Raw genomic sequence first — 24,335 nt, 5'->3', positions numbered from 1 at the left:
TTTGATAGGCAGTGCAGTTGACAGTGATCGCTCCAGCGTATGACATCACAGGGATCCCAGCGGAATTCAGGTCGATGACATTGTAACCAGGGGTGTCCCAGGATGATACTCACAGAGGAATCCTCCAGCACCAGAAACTTAATCCGTTCAGTATGAAACAACAATCCGACACCGATGATACACAGGACAACTTTTTGAGAAATTTTATCAGGCAACTTTTTTTTGCAATATTGTTTGGGCACTTTCTCATTGAGAATGGGTAATAGATTTCTATCTGGATAATTTAGATCAATCGTGGGCCCTGTATCTCGCCTGGTTGCCCATTGATGGTAACATTTGCCAAAGTTGCACGGCAACATTGCTCAAAAAGTTGCCTAGCGTATCATCAGCTTTGGTTTGTCATGTGACTTTGTCATCACCACCCGCTTTTGGTGGTTATAGTAAAAAGGTACAAAACAGATATTTCAGTATTTCAATAGGTTGGTTAATGAAATTATGGTATTTAAATGTAAATTTAAGTTAAAACTGTAAAATCTAAAATGTTGCTACAGTATTTTTAACAGTAAAATTCTGGCAACCACAGCTGCCGTTTGTTTTTACTGTAAATTGTTTTTTTACTGTGTACCTAACAGCTCATTACCAGCGTAAATATCTAAAAACATGGTCCTTTAAAACATGTAAATGAAATCCTGGCAAATACACACATAAGAAAACTGTTTTGATCATTTTGCCTCTGCTGTGTTTGATATAGTCGCTAAAACCCACTTTGTGCCACTTTTGTAGCCTTGTGTCACTGATCTAATCAGCCCTCACATCTGGTTTTAATCATATTTAATGGATAAGTTATGCCAGAAGCTATTTCCAGTTGAAGATAGCTTTGACAGGTCCTGTTTGTTTATGAGAACTCATGCTGATCCTCACCATTGAGGGTTTTTGCTAGTATAACATGGAAGTACATTGCTTAATTAAATCATTTCTTGCCAAATTTATGTCTTAATAGAGACTTGCAATGTTTAATAAATTTAAAGTGACATGATGAATGGTCTGTCATTAGGTGGAAATCTCACTCTTCCACATTTCACTGTGCCCCTCTTACATTAACCTAATAGCGTGTCTCTCTGAAATAGGGAGGACACAAAAGAACAATATGATGTGCCCCTTTCAGCATGCTGGTCTGTCGTATAGCATGTGTGGCTAATCCTTTTCTGGCAAGGATTGGCTATTAAACCCCCCTCCTTTCTCTCTTAGAGCAACATCAGCAGCAGAATATGATCATAGCTTTATTTGTTGCGTCCCCGCAGTGTGGGATTGTCACAATGACATGCCTCTGAGTACCAGGAGGACCATCAAAGGCAGTAGCCATTGATCCATATCTTCAAACACTGCATTACAGAATTGAATTAAAGAGACATTTAGTCCACAAACATTTGGACATCAAAAACCTCAGCTGTTGCCTGGAGACTGGTGCTCTTCCTGGTTCTCAGCCAGAGCACAGCAGCGACTGGTGTTACTGTAACACAGTGACATCTCAAAACCTCACAGAACATGTTCGGGTTTCTTATTTTTGGAGATCAGTGCATATGCACTATTAAATGCTCTATTATTGGCACGTGTTTATACTGCAAAAAGCAACTTGCTGAGAAGAGGTGTGCTATTCATTTTCCAAGCAACTAGGTATTGCTTATATGTGACTCCGGACCACAAGGGTCCATTTTTTAAAATTGAGATGTCTGAAAGCTGAATAAATACACTTTCCATTGATGTATGGTTTAATAGGACTATATTTGGCTGAGATACAATTTTTTGAAAATCTGGAATCTGAGGGTGCAAAAAAAAAAAAATCTAAATATTGAGAAAATCGCCATTAAAATTGTCCAAATGAGGTTCTTAGCAATGCATATTACTAATCAAAAATTCAGTTTTGATATTTTTATGGTAGGAAATTCACAAAATATCTTCATGGAACATAATCTTTACTTAAAATCCTAATGATTTTTGGCATACACTGTAAAAAATAAAGGTTCCAAAGGGGTGTTTTTGCAGTGATTCCATAGAAGAACCATTTTGTTTCCCCAAAGAACCTTTCAGTGAACAGTTCCTAAAAAACATTTTGAAGAACATTTAAAAAATATCTAAAGATTTTTTCAAATATAAAGTACCTTTTTCACATTTGAAAGGTTCCATTAATGTTCAAGGTTCAGAGCCATTTATGCCAATAAAGAAACTTTATTTTTAAGAGTATAAAAGAAAAGTCGCTAATTTTGACCCATTCAATGTATTTTTGAATATTGCTTCAAATATACCCATGCTACTTAAGACTGGTTTTGTGGTCCAGGGTCACACAATAGACTCAAATGAAGTACTCTAGTGCTGGATGATGAACTGTTTTTACTCGGACCAACAAGCAACCTTCTAGAAACCACCCTAACAAAAACCATTATATCCTAGTAGCAACCATCTAGAACATCCGAATTTTGTGGTGGCAAGTTTTGCTTGAGGACTGCCCACATTTACTTTGGAAAATGTAAAACTCTGGAGAGATTTTTTGTGAATAGATTCTATTTAACAATGCATTCCCATAACATAAAATGTAAATAAGCTGACGTTAAGCATTTGCTTGCTTTTTTGTGGTTTGTGAGTTGATGAAAAGCCAATAATTAATCAAATATAAAAATATATAATTAACATAAATATCAAAAAAAATAAAAACAAGAATAATAAACTAAAATAAGTGAAAATATTTTTAATCAGTCGGGGAATGTGTTTGGTACTGGTCAAAATGCAAGAATTAATCAGAGGGACAGGAAGCTGCGTACACATGTTGTTACTTAAAACAAAGAGTTCGTTACTGAGAAATGTCGATTAAATGCCTGATATTGTTGATGTTGCTTTTCATCAGATTCCTATGTTGAACATCCAATAATTAATATGCAAAATTGCTGTAGAAATAATCTTGATGCCTGACAGCTTATTTCAACTTTGTGGTAGTGTTACAAAGATTAATAGAACATGCTCATAAACAAATAATCACTCTAAAAGAAACAGTCTTATATTATAATAGTACATATTTCAAATAAAATAGCTTTTTTTATAACTAACATCAGAAAACCATGTACATGTAAGTGTGTGTGTGTGTGTGTGTGTGTACCTGGTATTCATCACGTTGTGGGGACCAAATGTCCCCACAAGGATAGGAATACCAGTAGATTTTGACCTTGTGGGGACATTTCTCAGGTCCCCATGAGGAAACAGGCTTATAAATCATGCACAATGAGTATTTTTTTGATGAAGTAACTGTGTGCACAATCTCCTGTGAGGGCTAGGTTTAGGTGTAGGGTAGGTGTAGGGCAATAGAAAATACGGTTTGTACAGTATAAAAACCATTACGCCTATGGAATGTCCCCATAAAACATGTAAACCTGTGTGTGTGTGTGTGTGTGTGTGTGTGTGTGTGTGTGTGTGTGTGTGTGTGTGTGACTTTATTATTATTAAACTTTATTTGGACTACTACTTGTGCACAATGCACATTTCTTAATATTAAGCCAAAAGAATGTTTTAATGTCACTATTGTTGAAGATTATATGATCTTTGAATAATATGGGTCTTTAAATGCAAAATATTTAAGGCAAGAAAAAAAATGTACTAATAGTTATCACCTTACTTACCCAGTTGATTGATTACATTGATAATTGCAAACATTTTTTGCATTACAAGTAGGGCTGCACGATATTGGGAAAAAATTACACTGCGATATATTTTTTTCTTGCGATATATATTGCGATGTGTACAAATTCATTTATGTTCATCAGGTTGTTTTGAACAGTTTAAAAATCAAATAATAATTCAAGAATAATTGGAGTTATTTTGTAAGCATTTTCAAAGAATAAAAAAAACATAAAAGTACAGTATAATCAAAACCCTGAAATAAAATACTTTTTAAAGCTTATTTTGGGTAGTTTCATAAACAGTTTGACTCACCTTATTCACTGTCAATTCAGGCAAATCAAGGCTCTAATATGAAATTAATAATGAATGTTGCTTTTACCCTGATGAAAGGGAAATCAGCTTCTTCCTTTCACGAAAAACATTAAAAGCTTAGCCAAGATGGAGGAACAGCTGATCATAGCTGTTACAGGGATAACATTTTTTAGCAGCAGAGCTACTGCAAGCAATTTTTAGTTTTGGAAATCCATTTATCTTTGCTGAAACTTCCGCGTCTTTAGGAGAGCGCGGGTCATGGTTGCTTAGAAACGGCAGACGCCACTCTGCCACTCAAGTTACAGAGCGCTTTGGAAAGAAGGAGAAAGCGGCGCGTCTAGCGTTTTCCACGCGTTTTTAGGCGCGACATGTGAACGGTCCCTTAAATTCGTAGTGTTTCCGCGAGTCGTGGCAACAACTGCCAGGCACTCCCGACAAAGCACCTGTTTTTGGTCAGCAGCATCCTTTTTGCATCCAAAATACTTCCATATGACCGACGTTGCGTTTCTTTTTGCGACCAAATCTTCCATTTCGGCGCTTTTCTCCCGTCCCGCGCTCATTTCGCCATGCGCACGCAGAGACTGCTTGCATGAAGTAGGTGAAGCAACGTGTGCATTGTAGTTTTTAAAGAACCCTTATACATGAGTTAATTACTTTATTTTAGACAAATATAGATCCGTGAATTGAAAGTTTAGAAATATAGAAAGTACATTTTTAAATCAGACACACATAATTTTTTTTTTTCCCTGCACCGTGACTGCCACGATGTGACTATCGCGCATGCGTACATCGCGATGACGATGCTGAAATGATCTATGGTGCAGCCCTAATTACAAGTTTTCTAAAATGTTAGATTTAAAAATGCAAATGAGGCATTGTATAATGAAATATGTGCTAATTTGCATACATTTCTAATACAAAAATCTAAACACTGGATGAAGTTTTGAAATTCTTGTTTAATTTTTTTACATAATAGAGTCAAATGTTTTTACAGATGGAATTTTGGGTATCTCATTTCGTCATGCCATAATTCAGAAAAAAAACTTGGAACAGACAGAAAAGCATGTATTTTTTTAACCATTTTTTTTTTTTGGGGGGGGGGGGGGGTAAATGTTGCATAAAATCAAGAAAACCTACACGATATGGACAAAAATAAAATGTAAAGTTTGGTGTGCATGTAAGTGCTACTGAAGTTAAAGATGTATGGCTCAGTGAAGGAGAAAAAACGAATTTTGAGAAAACGGCCTTTAAAGGAACTGTATGTAGGATTGTGGCCAAAACTGGTACTGAAATCACTTTGAAAATACTGTAGAACGGTGTATCCCCTCCCCCTCCCCCCTGACTCGAGGTTGCTAGCTAAACTGCAGGATCCAGCAGGAACCTGCTACATGGAGCTTCCAATGGTAAGTGACGAGTCACTTTTTTTTCTTCTGTTGCTTCACGAGAGATGTTTTGCGAAGTAATTATGTATCGCAAAAATTTACTAATGGCGATTAGCCAAATATTTCGTAAAGATGTACTGTAACACCGTGTCTACACCGGACGCGAGTGGCGCGACGCGACAAAATACAATAGAACCTATTATGCTGTCTACACTGGATGCGGCGCGACACGGCAAATCCTCGACAGTAATCTGCTGCCGTGTTCTATTTATGCCGTGCTCACACAAAGTTTAAAGGTCCCATATTGTCAAAATCGAAATTTCGTGGCTTTTTTCATGATAACTGAGGTCTAGGGGCTATGTAACTACCATATGAGTTTCAAAGCAGTCAATCCACAGTAAACTGCACACAGCCTGCTTAAAGTAGCTGTTCATTTTCACGAGCCACTGTGACTTCGGTAACGATGTGACGTCCGATCTACTCAGTCACCGCCTTCAGTCACCACCTCGAGCACCAATCACGTCCCACCCTCCTTTTGTCAAACCCCCGACAACATCGCGTCCATAACATTGCTAAGCAACAACAACACGAAAACTAATCTGGAAAACCCTGTTCAGTCTGTTCATGTCGAAACTACATCATTGCACAGGCTTCAGAACAATGTGAAAATAAGAGACCAGTGGCACGTCAACTTCAGCCTCTTTCACACAGCGATTCCGGTAAATACACGGATAATGTTTCCCATGATTTGTTCCGGAGTTGTTTAATTTGGTTCATTCACAGTTGTTTTCCGGAATCTGTGCGTGCTTTACACACAACCCATAAAGACATGTGACGTTTGGATGTGAGATGTAATGCGACGCGTACGATTCACTAAACCTAAACTAACCTGAACAATCTGTGCTTCAGTGCTGATAGTGCGGAGCTGGCTCTGCCTGATCGCCGCTTCATTCCACTTTGCACGTATTTTTTCGTCGTGAAGAGTCGCATGATAACGTGCAACATCACTACAACACTGCCTTTATGGTTCTGGCTTTTGTTCCCACAGCGCTTGTTCCCGTAATTTTCCAGAATCAGCGCGCATTGTGAAAGGGGCTTTACTGAAGCAACAGTTATGTAGCTTACTGCATTCGGTGTTTGAAAAAGAAAAAACATTAATGATCATTCTGAAATATCCTGTTGAGTATCAGCAGGCTAGGCTCTCTCTATTGCTCTGGGTTCGGCTACAACGATACATGACCTTAGTTACCTGTGATTGGCCTGGCTGTGCGTCACTCAGAAAACAACAGGCCAATCAGAAGAGAGGCTCATGAATATTAATTAGATGGGCCAAAATCGACCTGTTTTTGACAGAGCTCCTAAAAAAGGAGCTGTAAAAATAAATTGAGATGGATTTTGGCACTTATACCGCAAATATATATTCTTAAGGACATCAACAACTAAAATAAACCTCCAGAAATGTGTACAATATGGGACCTTTAAATGATTTGCAACGGTGGCTTTGTCATGTCCAGTGTAGACAGACTTTAGCTGTTGCGGCGCGACAACTGTCGCGTCCGGTGTAGACATGGTCCGGTGCTGCCTTCATGTGCTATCGTAATTATGGTAAATACCAAAACCCGACATCGGAATTGCACATGAACACCCACTCACGTTGTAATTTCCACTGGAAAGCTCGAAATTTTTTATGATACCCGAGCTGCCGAGATGGGGCGGTCTTGTTAAACTTTGACCTTTCAACATGGCGGACAGCAACGAAACTATACTGAATGGTAAGCATTGCATGATGTTAAAAGTAAAAAAAACTTATATAGGCTATATAAAAAATATATACTCTATATATTCTTATATAAAAACTTATATAGGCTAGCTAAAACAGAACCATTAGTTAGTATTGTCTTTAAAACAACTCTACTATTCATGATCAATAAGATATACAGCCTATCATTTACCGTTTGCGTTTTGATGCATCCTCTTCTTCCTGTAGCAGATGCATTAGGGAGTTTATAACCATTTTAAAACTTTAACCCAAGTAGCATGTGAGGACAAATTCCGAGTCCGCCATGTTTCTCTTCACTACGACAACAAAAGCACCTGAACACGACACAATGGTAATTTCCACTTCACAAGTGGAAAGCATCATCTTTCCCATATCACATGAAGGCATTTCACTCGGAACATAGATTGTTTTCATACCCTGCTAGTGGTGCGATATAAAGCTTTTTATGAACGCATTTAGCACGGGCGATCGTGGAAAATCCACTGTGTGTACGGAAGCAAAGTTAGCCAAACATAGATGAATCTTACCTGTCCAGGAGAAAATTAGCAACGTTGGCGTCTGTCTTCAAATTCTTCTCCGTTTTCAGCCGTCTCCATCTTTCAAAGGCATCTCCTATACAAATCCTTGTTTTATTTCGCACTTTGTCACGACGTATTTCGGATTTATAACGAGGTCTTTTAGGTTTCGTAACGTTATACATGTTTTATCCAACACATTCATAGCTGCACAGCTGTAACAGAGCTGGCAACCCGGATGACGAAACTCTACTGACTTCGTGATTGGTAGATAGCTGGAGGGTGGAGCCTCAGACCAAAACACAAAATGACAACAATAACATCAGTTGTGGGCTGCAACTTTCACTTTTAAATGACAATATCCAGGCCGGACCACTGTTGTCAGTGATATAAGTATTTGAAATGAACATGATTTCTTAATGTCTAGTGACATGTCAGGGCCATTTTATGATTAACTATTAAATTTCTTACATACAGTTCTTTTAAAAATATGGATTTTAATTGAAATCAATTGACACAAAGTACTGTAAAAGAAAGACTTAACAGTGTCTTTTGGGTTTTTTCCTTCCACTAGTCTGAAAAAAACACTTTATGAAAAAGCAAAAAGTGCAAAATCTCACACTTTTATGAAAAAGCAAAAAGCGCAAAATTGCATGAAAAAAATGCATTTTTGCCTGCAGTGTGTCCCCTTATAGTGTATGTATACTTGCAATAGTTCCACTTTAGCACAATCAAATATACTTAAGTATATATATAGTTGGACTTCAGCGCTACTTTCAAACAATTAAAGCATTAAGTGCCAAAACTGTCCAATTTAGCAGATTTTAAATATCTCAGTTTAGTAAATGAAAAGTACTTAACATGAAATAAATGTATTTAAGCACTAGCACTAGCACTAGCACACTAACGTGTGTGTGTGTGTGTGTTCTTGTTTGTCTTAAATTGTCCCCACAAGGATAGTAAAGCTTAACATTTTGACATTGTGTGGACCTGCCTGCGATTCCAAGGGGAAAAAGTATTAAAAATAGTAAATTATGTTTATCTGAAAATACAACAATGCACACAGATTTTCTGTGAGAGATGGATCAAAATGATTAATTCTTCTTTTATGATAAAAATCATTAGGATATTAAGTAAAGATCATGTTCCGTGAAAATATTTTGTACATTTCCTACCATAAATATATCCAACTTAATTTTTGATTAGTAATAGGCATAACTAAGAACTTCATTTGGACAACTTTAATATTTAGATTTTTTTGCACGCTCAGATTTCAGATTTTCAAATAGTGTCCTAATCAAAACAGACCCTAATGACTGGTTTTGTGGTCCAGGGTCACATATTAACTTCAAATCTCCATCAGCTCAGGTCCTTAAAGTAAATATTTTAGGCCAAAGGGATTCATCTGACAAACAAGTTATAGGGATTCCCTGTTTCAGAGCAAATTAACAAAACAGAGGCCGACTTGCTCACATTTACTTTTGTAAATACAGCAATCTGGTTTCTTTTAAACTGACTATTTGTTTATGAATAGGTTCTATTATTCTATGTAACACTGAATTCCCATAGGCCTACCGCAGAATTGAAATAAGCTGTCAGGCGTCAAAATATTTGCTTCTTTTGTTTGTCATCAAAATGGTTTTAATTAAATTTTGATAACATTATTTCCACAGCAGTTTTGCAAGTCAATTATTACTCTGGCGTTCAACGGAGGAATCTGATGAAAAGCGACATCAACAATATCAGGCATTTAATCAACATTTCTCAGTAATGAACTCTTTGTTTAAAGTAACGGCATGTGTACGCAGCTTCCTGTCCCTCTGATTAATTCTTGTATTTTGACCAGTGCCAAACACATTCCCACAGTGATTTAAAATCCTTCCAATCCTTCTGCTTTTTATTTTTTGTTTGTATCAATAATAGTAGTAGAAATGTCAGTGGAAAGAAATATCCTTCTTTGGGTACACTGTGACATGTGCGGCCCCAGTACTGACCACAAGGTGGCGACTCAATATATACAGTATTCACAGTATCTCATAACTGGAATGCATCCAGCATAATACTAAAGATCTTTTGTCCACGCAGGCATGTTATCAAAACGTTTTTTAATTCAGTGTGCAATTCGTGCCCAGCTGGATGCAGTTTAAACCAAATTTTCTGCGCTGACATCTTCTGTATGTTGCTGCTGTGTTTTCATTTAATTGAAAGTGCTTAAAAAAGTGCAAAATCTGATGAAAAAGCCCTATGTGGTGGCTTTGATTTAGCTAGGACCTCTTTTCCCCCGCCGCTCCACGCTTTGATTGAAATGAAGCTCTGTGTTGTTATCAGTGAATGGTTCTGGCTGACGCGGCCCTTATCTCTCAGTAAAGCTCTGTAGAGAGCCTCTGAATAGGCAGAGTGGAGCTCTGCGGCCGGGTCTGCTCTGCACCTGGCCTCGCAGGGGCCCCTGATTACGTGAGGTCACAGGGCAACAGCGAAGTAAACTAAACCAGAGCCGTACCACCTTGCTCCACCTCTAGCCCCCTGGAGCAAAAAGGCTGACACACTCCAGTCTTCAAAGTGCACACACACACACAAACGAGGCCTTTGGGGCTTTATCTGCCCACATCAGATTACACCACTGATAATGGACATGGAAAAGACGCTCAATCAAGCAAAGGAGCTACAGCTTGTTTCACGTGTTTGTTAATGTCCGTTTAAGCCCTTGCAACTGAACATTGTGCCTTACATCTAATTAACTAAAGAGTGTCTTTGTAAGTTTTAGGAACAAACTGCCTTTCCTTAAAGATGTAGTTTGTCTAAAAATTGAAATTCAATCGTTTACTCACCCTCATGTTGTTTTAAACTCTTTTGAATTTCTTTTTTTTCTGCGGAACACAAAACATTCTCATTCTTTCTTATGGAAGAATGTAAGACAGGTTTGTAATGATGTGGGTTTGTAAATGATGACAGAATTCAAGTGTGAAACTTTGGCAGGTAGTCCTTCACGCATCATCTGTGTTTCCTGCCGTCGTGAACGACACCTTAAATCATGCAGATTGTTGAAGAAAGGTGTGTTAATATTTTTTATGTGTCTTTTTGCCTGGTGGAAAGATACTACATTTATACTGAAGAGGTGAACAAGTATATCTATATTTAGAATATCATAAAGTTACAGCTGAGCAACAGTCTTTGTTTTTCTGTGTTACAGACTAGGTTTTTCCACACTGGAGTTTGTGAGTTGATAAAAATTTAATTTAAAGATCAGGGTAAATTTAACATTTTGTCTTTGAAGCATGTAAGTATCTTCTGTAGCCTCTGAATGGTAGTACTAAATGAGAAAAATATGACATTTAGGCAAAATAAAAAAGAATTTATGCATCTCCATTCTATTGGAAAGTTTTCACCCCCTGGCTCTTAATGTCATTTTTATAAATTCAACTATTATTGTTTCTTGTGGACTATATGTGGACATCGTTTCTGTGAAATATCTTACTCAGGTCAGTACTAAATAAACAACAACATGCATTTTGTATGATCCTTCTTATTTTGATAAAATAATGAACATTTTGCAGATTCTGAAAGGGGGTGTAAACTTTTGACCTCAACTGTAAGTAAACTAAATAAAACAAAAAAGATAAAAATGAATTAATAAATCATAAAAATGGAAATAACTTAAATAAATAAAATAAAAACAATTAAAATAAATAAAATACTGATATATTTTATTATAGTTCATTATAATAATTTGTTGTTTTAATTCCATGCTGTGACCATTAGCTGATAAAAGAATACCACGAACGTGTGAAATATAAACTTCAAATCTCAGTCATCTCATGTACTTTATGTAAGTATGTTTCACAGCAAGTGTTTCAAAGTAAGTGCACAAATATCAAGGTCGACTCATAACACCCAACTTCATAAAAACCGGACTGGTTGGATTTTAGTCATGCTTAAGCACTTGCATTACATTTAAAAAAAATAATTATAGCTTTTATCTGACTGAAAGTATAAATGTGCATGTAAGCTCAACCTGTACTGACAAAAGTTAAACATTGCATTTATTTAAGTGCATTTTTAAAAGTGGTTTTTTTTTTGTGTGGAAAATAACAGAAAATATGATGCATATTTTCAAAAGACATCACTGTAAACAGTGTTCCAAAGTTGTTTTTTACAGTTAAGGACAAAAGTTTACATCCCCCTTTCAGAATCTGCAAAATGTTAATTCTTTTACCAAAATAAGAGGGATCATACACAATGCATGTTATTGTTTATTTAGCACTGACCAGAATAAGATATTTCACAGAAATGATCTTCACATATAGTTGATCAGAGAAAATAATAGCTGAATTTATAAAAATGACCCTGCTCAAAAGTTTACATCCCCTTGATTCTTAATACTGTGTTCTTACAGGACTGATCCACAACTGTTTGATTAGTGATAGTTGTCCGCAAGTCCTTTATTTATCCTGAAGAGTTAAACTGCCTGCTGTTCTTCTGAAAAATCCTTCAGGTTCCACAGATTCTTTGGTTTTCCAGCATTTTTTCCAACAATGACTGTATGATTTTGAGATCCATCTTTTCACACTAAGGACAACTGAGGGACTCATATGCAACTAAAAAGTTTTTAAACTTTTTGATTTTGAAGATCAGGGTAAATTAAACTTCTTTTGTTTTGTGAAAAACATGACTCTATCTTTTGTAGCCTCTGAAGGGCAGTACTAAATGTGAAAAATATTATATTTAGGCAAAATAAGAAAAATGCACATATTATTTTCACTTGTGGACTATATGTAAACATCTTTTCTGTGAAATATCTTACTCAGGTCAGTACTAAATAAACTGTAACGTGCATTTAATATGATCCCTCTTATTTTGGTAAAATAATGAACATTTTGCAGATTCTGAAAGGGGGATGTAAACTTTTGACCTCAACTGTAAACGGTAAATAAAACATTGTACTTACAAATTCTACTTTCATATTTTAGCCAATTTAGCCTTTGTTTGTGGTGAAAGTTGTAAAAGTCCAATTAATCAAAAAAAATAGTTATATTAACCTATGTTGAGTAACATTTTGCTGTATGTCTGGAAAAAATATATATTATGCATTAAGAGAGGCATATTCATCTTTTTACTTTGTATGAATGTTTTAGTCAATATAAAATCAGCAATTGAAGTTTGAGCCAAAACGCAAATATAAGTTGAGAAGAACTAATGCATTTGACTGTAACAAAAATGATTTCTTAATAGAATGAAAATAGTTGCCTCAAAACATCCTAGAATTATGGTGCAGAGTTTTGCACAGGAAAGCACAGTTCATGTCTATTTCAGAAACTTAGGTATTTCTTCCAAAATGCATCAGAAGCAATTCAACTTCTTTATTTGAACAGCTATATCTATTTTTCTGACATACAGATCCTGAGTTGTGCATGTTATTTACCCCTGCTTTACCAGCAGCTCCTCTCTGACACAGCCACTCTCAGGTTTCCGCTGTGCATCAGGCGCTTTGTTCTCTAGCCACACCCAGTGTTAATTCAGGTGAGCTCTGTTTGTGTGCACTGGCTGTTTGAGCATATGGAGAGGCCTATGTGTGTGTGTGTGTGTGTGTGTGTGTGTGTAGTGTATCTGACAAATGGAGGTAGACACCTGAGAGTGTGTTTTAGGGTAAACATCATATGGCCTCTGATTTGTCCACAGCTTTGCCTGAGGGTCTCTGCCAGTGCGAGCCACTACCAAAATGTTAGACGGCGGTATTGGATAATTGTTTATCTAATAATATTCTTTGCTTGCGAGCTACTGTATAATCGTGTCTTTTTATAACAATCCCCAGGTGTAAGTTTACAAACTCAGGGTTACAGTGAGTCATGCATAACGTAGTTTCTTAACTAGGCCAAGGCTCCACCAAATTGCGTAAGTTCTCATATTGTTTGTAATACATCAAACTGCGGTTGAATGATCAGCCTCGGGCATTGGTGGGGATTGCGAGAATATTGCTCAATTGTACCTTGTATGAAATTGATTGAATCAGAGTGCAGAATGCTGCATGAAGCTGGAGTGCTTATTGGTTTCTCAAATGAGCCACTTTATCATTTTATCTGTGTGCACCTCAAGCGTGCCATCATGAAAAATGTAATCTCATCCATACGTTTACAGGCTGCGTGTGATTCTCAAATCGTCTGTGACATCCACAGATCCACGATTTAAAGCTACTTTCGCCAATAGCGCCATTGATTTACTTGTTGCCAAAAATCTGTAAATGCATTATTGACTGACGTACTTGTTCCTCAAAGAGCCGAGCGCGGCCTTTCGTGTCGCAAGCTAAGATATACAGTACGCCTTCTGTGTTTAACGGTAGCCATTTGCTTTGGCATTGTTTTCGGCGAACAACATTTCCACCTGGGTTCACAGACACGGAGGGATTTTCATATGGCTGCTTTCCACCAATCCAATCTGTTAGGGCAGCTCAGCTCTTAGATAAGGCAATGAAAACAGGCTCTGATGTAAGGCTATGAAGCCATTTACAGTCCTCTATTATGCCGGGATCCTTCGCTGAGGCTTCCTGGATACACAGAGCTAATGTTTAACAAGGAGCTTGTGAAACCCTTCTGGCAGATGACCCATGACGGTGAATGAATCACGGCTGTGACTGCACTCAGGTGCTGGAGCTCTGCGCCTAGCCGAAGGAGCAGACTGGCTCCTCCAGGGCTAGCTGTATTTGCATAGATAAGCCTTCCCTTTTGATGCTTAATAGTTTGGTATTGAAGGAACAGACACCATTCGCGAGGATGAGAAGCGGCAGATAAGATAAGAGAGCCTTGGAAAGCAGACGTGACGCTGATATTACAGATATAGCGGGGGAAAGGGAAGCGCTGCACTTAAGCAAAAGTCATTATTCACTAGTAATTAAACGTGGGGGCTTCAAGGAGGCTATTTTATGTATGTAAGTTGTACTTTTATAGTGTTGCTTTAACGTGATCAAAGAGAAGCCTGTGAATCTTAGAAAGGATCTAATGCATTGCTGGCAACATCCACAGTGACGCTTAAAAAAGGCGTGAATCATGTGAATGGTATGAATGGCATGAACGGTAAGCGCATATACATACTGAAGGACAATTATTTTCCCAAATATACACTTCTGGCCAACAATTTTTTTTTAAATGCTTTTTAAAGAAGTCTCTTATATTTGTACCAAGGCTGCATTTATTTGATCAACAAATACAGTAAAAAAAAAAAAACTTAATATTTTTAACGCCATAAACTATTTTAGTGGAAGATGCAATACACTACCATTCAAACGTTTGTAAACAAACAAAAAAAATATATATAATAATAATACTTTAATTCCAAAAGGATGCTATAAATTCATCAAAAGTGAGTGTAAAGACATTTATAATAATACATAATACAAGATTCCTATTTGAAAAATGCTTTTCTTTTCAGTTTTCTATTCATCGAAGAATCCTGAAAAAAATGCTTCACAGTTTTACACACACATATATATGTGACCCTGGACCACAAAAACAGTCTTCAGTAGCACAGGTATATTTGTAGAAATAGCTAAAAATACATTGTATTGGCCAAATATATTGATTTTTCTTTTAGGCCAAAAATCTTTAGGATATTAAGTGAAGATCATGCTCCATGAAGATATTTTGTAAATTTTCTGCCGTAAATATATCAAAACTTCATTTTTGATTAGTAATATTCATTGCTAAGAACTTTTTATTTGGACAAATTTAAAGGCGATTTTCTCAATAATTAGATTTTTTGCACCCTCAGATTGCAGATTTTCAAATAGTTGTATCTCGGGAAAGATATTGGTCTTATCCTAACAAATCATACATTAATGGAAAGCTTATTTATTCAGCTTTCAGATTATGTATAAATCTGAAATTCCAAAAATGTACTATTATGACTAGTTTATGGTCCAGGGTCACACATATAAGCAGCCAAACATGTTTTCAACATTGATGATAATAATCAGAATCATTTGTAACAATTCAGCATCAATAATGACTGAGCATAATTAAGCATCATGTGACACTATGACTACTCCAAAAACGATAAAATAACACATTTGAATATATGTTTATATTTATATGTATATGAATATATTAAGACATATTTTTTTTTTTACTTTAAACCATATATTCAAAAACAATACTGCTGTTTTTATTGTATTCGTATAAATAAATGTATCAAATAATGTTTCAGATAAATAATGCAGCCTAGCATAGGACACTTTCAAATATATTCGAAAGTCTTACTTCTTTCTAGATTTTTACTGGTAGTGTATGTTTCGCATACATGACATAGCTGATGGTAACACACAATACATGTTGCCTCTTTAAGAAAAGTGGGAAATATAATTGGATTATATGTGTGTAAAGTTTATTACATGCTATTAAAGTTGATCTAAGAGTGCATGATGAGTTCTGTCTGATACATTTTCATAAATGTCAAGTCTGTGTTGTTATACTGATAACTTTAAAGTAATCTTTTGAAAAATATAGTTTGTAATTAATCTGAGGTCTTACAGACATGCTATAAGTAGAAGCATATGCACCTGTATTTGACTAAAATTAATTAAAAATCGAAATGTCCTGGGTGTAGCACATTAAACAGAATTTAAATTGTATACATTTTATGTGTTTACAAATGCGGCCGCTCCGGTTGGAGAATGGGCCACATGCCACTGATGAGTGATGTTATTAATTATTTTAATATGATGAAATAGTTGATTATATTTATTTAGTGTAAATAAAGGCGTATACGGGGAGACAGAGTAAAGCTAGCGGGCCATTAAAACCTCGAAAGTGCTATTATTACATTCATCCGAATCAATAGGTTGCAAACAAATGGGTTAGAAAGTATAAACAAGCCAGTGCTGTCTCCCATTGGAGGAGGGCTCGGACGTGTCCTGTGAGGTCATCCCCATGGATGTGGGAGAAGCTGCGGGATGACGCCACCCTCTCGCTCCGCCCTGCTGCAAACTCGACGCTCGCGTTCATTTCATTCCTGCTCTCATTCCGAGCATTCTTCGCATCTCTATCGGTGCGGCGGAGATTCACGTTCACATTCCCGGCCGGCCCCAAAACACAAGAATAACTTTACACAGTTTGCAACAAACTATACAAACCCACACTAGAACAAAACAAAGGGGCCGAACTTAAATTTTGATATAAATAAAGCGGACGTTAAGGTAAGTTTTGAGGTAATTAGCCCTTAATGGCTTAAGAGCAAACGATTTTGTGGATTAAGTTAAAGCAGACGGGCAAATACAAAAGTGTTTTGCGCGATTATGACTATTGATAGGCATGTAACAAGAGGGGTCGGGCTCAAAGTATCTTTTCAATGGGATTTAGTTCGACGCTGCAGCAACAGGGTGCTTTCACTTTGTCCACTGACTCAGTCTGACATAGCACGAAAATCTTTGACATTTTTCACATTTTTGCTAAAGAAGCTGACCTTGCGCGCTCGTGCTCTGCAGTAAGTCCTGTACATTTACACCAGAAACAATACGCGTCGTTTTGGGGCAACATTTTTTGGACATTGATTATTGCATGAAAAGAATTTTGGACAAGATGACGGATCCAAATGTTGCTGTTTTCTCCTCCATAGTTGGCTACGCTGCACATTTCGGAGCGGAGCACAAATATAGCGCCGAGAGACTTGTTGCTCGCGTTTCTTTGGCGTTTATTCACCAGCTTCTGTTCACATCTCCCCCGTAAGTACACATTTGACTTTTCTTCTCTTTATTTAGCTCACTTACGTAAACTCTTGGCATCTTCATTGAGTTATATCACAGTGTCGTCTCGTTATTTAACCCAACAGAAAGACACGGGAAACAGATCACATCCGTAAGCGTTAACATTTGTGTCTTTTATTTTACAAACAACAACAGCAACAGTGTGTTCTCCCACTGAACTTCCCAGACTTAATAGTTACTCTGGAGAAACTTTACTTCACGGCTGTGCAATTGTAAAAGTAACTAATTTATTGGTTCGAATCTGCTATATACGATTCCAGCAGTTGTTGACATTGTTTTTTAATGTATCAGCTTGTTTCAGAAAGATTACATGGGAGAATCTGGCTGCTATTCCTCTGTCATTTCCTTTGTTGGGATTTGCCCGCCCTGTTTCTTATGGAGTAACGTCGTGCCTCTGCGCGTTGTATTTGCACTTTATAAACGACAATGTCAGGTAAAACACAGTTTGTCAGTTATCGTGTGTGTTTTAAAGTCACTTATTTAGAAACGCTGTTTCATCACAAGGAGCTAAACTATGAACGTAGCGATAGTAACAGCGGGACGGCGTAGCTTAGCTTAGCACTTCATCAGTGACTAGCTTTACCAACTCCACTAACTATCCAGTCTTTTACCTAATGGCGTATAGATTGTTATTCAACAGCGTTTTTAACCATTTCACTGTCCTTTTGTAAATTAATTCATTAGGATATCACACATGCCTCTGTTCCTCATTCACATCTCCAGCTGCTTAAACCCCAAAAGCCGTGACTTTCACTTTTAGCTTATAAATTCAGTATAGTCAAGCTAATTATGATTCATCTCACTGTTATTACTATGTAATAAAACTATTACCTACTACGTATTAATCACCAGAAATAACTTTAAATTAGAGCCCTAATGATGTATTACAGTTTTAACTGTAGAAACTTATTTTGGACAGTAACGTTACATCACTGATGCTTTTTTACTTTACTAATGCCATTTTATGAAATTGAGTAGAGATGACATACTGTAAGTGATTGTGAACACATGGAAACTGATTACAGTGCAGGCTGAAATATCTTAAGGTATAAACTGCAGAGTAGTTGTTTTATTTTGTATTTCTTACTTTTCTCATGTCAAATCTTTCGAACTGCAGCCTCAGTTCTGGACTTTAATACAGGAGACACATTGCTCTATTGTCCGTTTAAGGGAAAAGACCTCTTTTCTTGCAGTTAATTATTGTCTTATATTACACTTTGGCCCTTTTATAAAGAAGGGTCCGAGCGAAACAATGTGTTGTTTGTGTCCTCTAACTGAGCCATTATCATGTACTACAGTAAACAGATTGACTTCTATCAGATGTAACCTCTGACATACAGTATCGCAGTGATGAGAAGCAAATCTGCTTGTTGCGTGAAACAGGCATAGCAATAAGTGCTTTGTGTTCAGTGTCATGCAGACCTGTTGAACACACGCTTGCTTGACATTTTCAAGTGAGAGAATGAAACATTGTCTCGCATTGAACCTATCACTTGATGTCAGACATCTGACTCTTGATCAGATGGTTCGAAAACAGAGGAACCTTATCAAAGTACTCATTAGCTACATCCTTTGGCACATAAAAAAGAAACTTTAACCGTTACTTAATGTGCTCTTTGTTAGTATATTATTGTTGTAGTTTTTATTGTGCTGTTACTGTGTTACTAATATATTATTATTATTATATATGACTGAGAAATAGATTCTCTATGAACTTTAAATGTGATTTTTGCACAGCATTGATAGGTGCAGGCTGGTGGTGATCTTCATATCACATCCTGCACCTTTCATATTTACTGTAGATGTGCATTGAGAATGCATTTTAAATGGTTAATCATTGATCAGAACACAGCTGACAAAACTTAAGGACTTTTGAAGCTGATTTTCCTTTTCAGCTTCCAAAAGTACCGCATTGCCCTTTTCAAAAATAGGGCTACAATCTCTGTTAAGGAAAAATCGCATGTCACTGACCATAAATAATGAATTTGAATCAGGAGGGAAAAAACATTAATTTCAATACTTTCTGTTTCAGTGGTGCTCTCCGGCGTGGCTCAGGAAGAAAGCAGTCTTTCAGTTGTGAAATGAGAAGAGAATAGTGGATTGGGTTACCTCTGGGAATGGAGGATTGTGGGGGAATGGGAGCGCACAGAGAGAACCTATTGTTTTTCCTGTTGCTGAGCCGGGGAGGAGTGTGTGTGAGGCTGGTGAATTGTAGAAGGCAAACGGTGTTGTGCTCAAGCAGACATCTGCTTTAGACCCTTTCTGCACCTGTAAGGAAAAAAAAAATGCAAATATGAACATTCACTCGCGTTTACTGCTCGGGGAGTCCAAGCTAATACTGTACCCGCCGTTCAGGCCGGGCTATTGTTATGCCAGTAACAGGCGGCAGCGGCCGTGGCACCATATGGCCCATGTATGCTTCAGATAAGATATCTGCTCACTTAGCTTATCAATGGCATTTTAAATCGCTTCATATTTGAGTCGCCAACTTTCTGTTGAAGTGTCTGTAAGAAGTTTCTTTTAAATAGATCAAAAAGTCGAATCGAAGTCGGAGAATATTCTAGTCTGATTGACATCCTGCATGCGAACAATAGCATTTCCTCGGTTTGTATTTTTCATGTTCCTTTCGGGATGTTTGCTAACAGTCCGTTTTGACATTTGAATCGGATAGAGTTGGACTAAATGCAAATTCAATATTTTTAGAAGCACTTCAATCAAAATCTGCTTTTGGTCATCTACTTTTGTACTGACAAGACTGACAAGGAAACATTGCATCATTCTAGTGAATCATTTAAAGAAGCAGTTTTCTTGAATTAACACCTGGCACGTTGAAAACAAGCAGTAGGCATTCAGAAATACGCTAGGCGTATGTTGTCTCACATGTTGATGTTTGTATTGACTGCATGTGATTTATGTTCACTCGGTGGGCAGCGTAGAACAAATAGGTTTATAATGGCGATACACTATGAAATAGGGTTTACCTCAACAAGGCTACAACAGATATGAATGAACCGCACAAAAGTGCCTTTGCCACTTCTAGAAGCAGCTAACTCACTTTGCTGTGCTCTGTGGTCAGGGGTAATGTGAACTACTAAACTCTGCTGGGAGACAGACCAACACAAACAGCCACGTCCTGTGTGTTTTTCTCTTCATAGGCATCATTTCCTATTAGAATCTATCTGTGGTCGAACAGGAATCAAGATTATCGCCGGGAGGAAAAAAAAAAATCAAAGCCATGGAAAATATGAGGTCCTTGGAAGGTCCTGCTTTTAATGATTGACATAATAGCAGCCGAACGTTAAGAAGGAATTCTGTATTTCGTATTATACTTAGTGAATACAAGGATGTTATAGTTTGCAGCAATATTCTTGTCTCTTCTCACAAGCGCATTCTTCGTGTAATGGAAACAGCTGTTGTAAATAAAGAGCTGAACCGATCAGATGCCGTTTTGTACAAACCCAAGTATTAGTCACCCTTTCCTGATTGATGAACTCAACAGATGTATTAATGATTTTTAGATGGGTCTTCTGTTTTTGTTTATAACACAATGCAGTGTTTTGAAGAAAATGAATCACACACATTGGATGGAGAAAAAAAGAAATCATAATGTGTCATAATGGTTGAAAGTTGGTTATTAACATCAGACTTACCAAAGATTTACTCTTTAGCGGCTCGCTACCGCGGGCATCAAATCCGCAGCTGCTAAAACTAATCAACGCCCATCATGTATTGTTCACTGCTCACTCTCAACATTAAAACTAATGTTTAAAATAAATTATGAATTTAGGGGATGAAAAATATCGACACTCTGTTTTTATATTTGTTCACATTTGATAGTAATGGCTAAACAGTGTAAACAGTGTCTTTGCCCTGTTTTCTTAGACTATACCTGGAAGTATTTTTGACAGTCAGTCTGATTTTCTTTTTTATAAGTTTTATCACAAACATTTTGGTTGTACACTACCCCACTATAAGAACTCACAAAACCATATATTACCAGATACTACAATAGTCAGATTTGAGTAACTGATACTGATGTTGCTGATAATTCATGTTTCTTAATTATTTGATACTGCAAAAAAATGAATACTAATAAACACATTTTAAATAATATGTTAAATATTACTATAGCCCTAAATAAATATAAAGACACAATGGTATACCAACATTTTTATAAATTAGATTTCATGATTGGATTCAATATTATTTATTTTATCTCAAGGAAAAAATGTCTCAACTAATGCTGTAAAATATAAATGAGAGTCATTTGGTTCTGCACTACTATAATATATTGTTAAACATTGTTTACAAGCTGTTATATTGACTTATTTGTGTGGTTGAAACACTGACATGAGACAGGATAAGGATTTCTTTCTTTTAACATACTTTCGAATGTTTACTCATGTTTCTTTTATGCTGTAGCTGGTATTAAAACAGAGAAGATGATCAGTTCACATGCGCCTTCATGTTGCCTCTTCTCTTGAACTCAGCCAAAACGGAATTTCTTTTATTGAATATTGTAAAAAAAAAATGGACAGAATATGACAGAATATGAAATCTGTGACTTCATTCCATATCAAAAGTAATAAAGATTTTTGCAATTTATTGGATAGGAGGTGCACTACAATATTCCTTTCATTCACTGAAAACAAGCTAGACTAATTGATTTATGTGGATCTAAGAATCATATAAGAATCGAGAGCCCTATTATAAATTACTGTACTATAAAAATACTACACTACACACATTTCTCAAGTTCTCAAAATAAATATGCTTTTTAGGAATTAAAATGATTTAAGTAAACAGTGGTCCAACAGCAGTTTTCTTGAATTAACACCTGGCACACTGAAAACAAGCAGTAGGCATTCAGAAATGCACTATAAATGGCATTGATTTTATTGAATATTGTAATAAAATGGACATTTGAAATCTGTGACTTAATTTCATATCAAAAGTAATAAACACTACAACATTCCTTTCATTCACTGAAAACAAGCTAGACTAATTGATTTATGTGGATCTAAGAATCAGTAAAAATGAGAACCGAGAGCCCTATTTTAAACTATTATAAAAAATACTCAAAAAAAAGTTCTCAAAAAACAAAAAAACAAAACAAAAACGTTTTTTAGGAATTAAACTTAAGTAAACAACAGTTTAAAACTATAAATAAATAACTTTTTTATTTTGTTTTTAATTAATTTAAAATGTAATGTTTCTAAAACTTAATCTACTTTAAAATGTCACATTTTACTACAATGTGTCACTTGCCATTTCTGTGTAATTAATTTTAAATTTTGCTAGCAATTATTGAGTGTAAATGTTATTTTTTAGTGTAGTATAATTAGACAAATCCTTACTTTAAAAAAAAAAAAAATTTCAAATCATATCCAGGACAAGGTCCAATTTTTTATGTTCATGTTACTCTGAAAGTTTCATATTGGATTTGAATAACCTTGTGGCAGAGGCAAAATACAGTTCTCCTTGAACTGTATTGAGATATCTAGACTTTTTTTACTTTTATTTTGTGCAATTCATATTGCCTCTGCTTTTAAATTGAGTAAATGTTTTTTTTTTTTTTTTTTGATTAATGTTTTCTTATCTAACGCTGGCTAAATCAAATGTTCATTCTCTACTTTTAAAAAATTGTGGTTGTTTAATCTTGTGTTACAAACAGAAACGGTAGCCTGGAGTCTGAGCACGACCCGCTGTAAATTGATTCTCCAAGGGAATAACTGAGTGTGGTCTGCTGTTTAGTTGTAACAACAAGCCCTTAAAGAAGCTGAGGTAAATTGCCACCAAAATGAAAAGCTGGCTCTTAGCCACTGACGTCATGTAAGTAAATGTGCTTCAGGACAACTGCCATAAAATGACTGCCAGCCATGGAGCGCACTTTGGTCCTCACAACCTTTTCTGCAAGTGCTGTTCGTGTCCCCCCCCACTGGAAATATTTTAAGAAAATGATAAAAAGTCTGACTTGGTCTATCAGCTGCGCTAGTGATTATGACACAGTAATATGCTTTGAGCAATTTTTATACACACCCTATTTAAAACACAAGACCACTTTAGTTTGAAGTTTAATTGTCGCATGATTTTGAAGTGTTCTCCAAGTAAAACATTCCTAATAGAAGAGATTTTCTGTGAATTTCGAGAGCATTTTTGCATGTTGTTAAACCTGAAAAGACTAGCGAGACCAGTTCCAACACTTCAAAGTTATAGCCTTGTAACTCAAACCAGATGGAAGGCTTAGTCAGTTCAGAGGAAGAAATTAATGTTGATACAAATGGCGTCCGGACGACTTGAAAAAACGGTTATTCCGAAGAACTTACGCTTTATATCTAATAATATCGTGCCCTTCAGCCTTCTTTGGCACACTACAATGTTGTATGTTCTTATTCAAGCAAGTTTTTCCATGACCAGACACATGTGAAAAGCAATCTCTGATCCATGAATCATTAGATGAGTCAGTTCCTGAAACCGCCATAAACCTCCAAGTTCTTGGCCACAGCTGAAAGCAGGAAATCCAGGCTTCAATAACTTCCTTTCCCAGAGCTGGCCACGCTAGTGGTTAGAGCGCCCCGTTCCTCGCTAGCAATAGGAAGATGTACGCCTGTGGAACAAAGACACTCAGTCACTTCATTTACTGAAACTGTTTATAATTTGTGGCCTGTATTCAAATGTCGAGCGTCCAGGATCTCTGGCACCGTATTCTGTTCTCCTCCGTCGTAATAAATCCCTAGCAGGCCTTTCATTAATTGCTGCTGTATTGTTATCATGAGCGGCGGAGCCCGGGCAGATTCCCTCTGCCCTGGAGCTGGCCTGGATTTACAGGGGGAAGATACAGACTTTAAGCTACCTCTGGACATTAGTATGCAAAGTGGGCATGCTCAATGAGTTTGAAATCTTGCTACAGTGCGCCCTTCAGCTTTGTAAAC

The 24,335-nt window shown here is 36.6% G+C and overlaps 1 protein-coding gene across 1 annotated transcript in view; it reads left to right on the top strand.

Moving 5' to 3' along the window:
- The first annotated feature begins 16,671 nt into the window (after window positions 1-16,671).
- tead1b (TEA domain family member 1b) overlaps window positions 16,672-24,335 on the top strand; it is a 95,015-nt gene continuing 87,351 nt past the window's right edge. The window contains exons 1-2 of the mRNA XM_073835667.1: window positions 16,672-16,836; window positions 17,256-17,361. The gene's annotated coding sequence lies outside the window, so the exon portion shown is untranslated. The remainder of the gene's footprint in view (window positions 16,837-17,255; window positions 17,362-24,335) is intronic.

The sequence above is a fragment of the Garra rufa genome, chromosome 3, assembly GCF_049309525.1.
Source record: "Garra rufa chromosome 3, GarRuf1.0, whole genome shotgun sequence".
Lineage (NCBI taxonomy): Eukaryota > Metazoa > Chordata > Actinopteri > Cypriniformes > Cyprinidae > Garra > Garra rufa.
Note: the sequence above shows the minus strand (reverse complement) of the source record. Positions and strands in the feature narration are given on the sequence as shown.